The sequence below is a fragment of the Grammomys surdaster genome, unplaced genomic scaffold (genome assembly GCF_004785775.1).
Source record: "Grammomys surdaster isolate TR1022 unplaced genomic scaffold, NIH_TR_1.0 172, whole genome shotgun sequence".
NCBI classification, from domain to species: domain Eukaryota; kingdom Metazoa; phylum Chordata; class Mammalia; order Rodentia; family Muridae; genus Grammomys; species Grammomys surdaster.
The window spans coordinates 8,388,880-8,390,563 of record NW_021604620.1 but is presented as its reverse complement, the minus strand read 5'-3'; the positions used below and the strand labels follow the sequence as shown (position 1 = coordinate 8,390,563).

Here is a 1,684-nt window from a genome sequence, read left to right as displayed (position 1 = left end):
AGAGAGAGAGAGAGAGAGAGAGAGAGAGAGAGAGAGAGAGAGAGAGAAGAGGGGCTGAGTCCCATTTGCCTGGATGGTTCCTGTGAATGTTGGTTTCGTGTCCAGGAACTTAGAGAGGGTCATATATCTTCATCATTTGTCAAATGACATACTTCCCACTTTTTAAAAGATGGTCTGGGGCCAAACATGGTGGTGCACACCTTCAATCCCAGCACCTGGGAGGCAGAGGCAGGGGCAGGGGCAGGGGCAGGGGCAGGGGCAGAGGCAGAGAGACAGAGGCAGAGACAGAGGCAGAGAGACAGAGGCAGAGAGACAAAGGCAGAGAGGCAGAGGCAGAGAGACAGGGGAAAAGGCAGAGAGACAGAGGGAGAGAGGCAGGCAGAGGCAGGGGCAGGGGCAGGGGGAGGGGCAGGGGCAGGGGCAGGTGGATCTGTGAGTTTGAGGTGAGACTCATCTACACAGTGGGTTCCAGGACAGCCAGGGCTAAACAGTTGAGACCTTGTCTCAAACAAAACACACACACACACACACACACACACACACACACACACAAAGTCACCTAAAAACATTAAAAGGAAATCGAATCTATTCAAATGGTAACTAAACAGATTCCAATCTGGACAGAACAATGTTAAGGAAAAAGAGGATGTCCCAGCTCGGATGTGGCTCAATGGGATGCTTGCCTGGCATGCGTGGAGTCATGGCTTCTATCCCTAGCACTGAATCGCCCAGGTGTCATGGTACATGCCTGTGAGCCCAGCACTCTGGAGGTGAGGGTAGGGAGAAGTTCAAGGTCATAGTTAGAGACCAGCCTGGGCTATGAGACCTGGTCTCAATCAAACAAACAAACAAACAAACTCCAAACAACAAAACAAAGAAACCAGCTCCTCAGATCAGAGGTTAAGCCAACAGAACGGATGGTTACAGAGGTGAATCGGAGGATTCTCCCTGCCCTGCTGCTGAGAATAAATGCCTGCGACCCAGGTGCAGCTCAGACTGGCTAGACCCTCCAGCTCCTGTTCTCAGCATCTCCCTGTGCTATAGATCTGAGCTTCAGAGAACACAGAATCTTAACAAAGGTGGTCAGCTGCTCTTTGTGGAGGGACGAGGAAGGAGGGAGGCCAGAGTTCCCTCCTGAAATTCCATCCTGCTTTGCTCTGAAAGCACTCTGTATTCTCTGGGATAAAGGTGCAGACAGATAAAAGCTTGGCTGGCTTGCCGCTCTTTGTTCAGCCTCCAGCCTGAGTGACTGGGGCCTTCAGTTTAAGGATGTCTGTTTCTGACAGGAGAAGGTCCGTTCAGTGTCCTAGCAGGTTGCTATGGGCCAGAACTAGACACCAATTTCCGATGAGAAGTGACTGAGGACAGCTTCCCATGCTGGGGGAGGAGGAGCTTACTCCCGACGGGGAGGTCACCACCCTCTGAAGTGACCCAGTCTCTACCAGGTAGAGTGTTTTAGTCCCGTGTCCCTGTCTCAACCCCCCCCCCCCCCAAACAACAACAACAAAAAGGAAGTCCCGTGTCAGGGGCTGGAGAGATGGGTGAGCAGTTAAGAACTCTTCCAGAGAACCAGGGCTGGGTTCCCAGCTCCCACATGACAGCTCACAACCACTTGTAATTCTAGTCTCAGAGGATTTGAAGCCTCTTCTGAGGTCCCCGAGCTCGGATGCACATGTATAATATA

General features: G+C 52.0%; 1 protein-coding gene across 1 annotated transcript in view; it reads right to left on the bottom strand.

Moving 5' to 3' along the window:
• Cmtm8 (CKLF like MARVEL transmembrane domain containing 8) overlaps positions 1–1,684 on the bottom strand; it is a 56,831-nt gene that overhangs the window by 2,703 nt on the left and 52,444 nt on the right. The gene's annotated exons all lie outside the window — the stretch shown is intronic.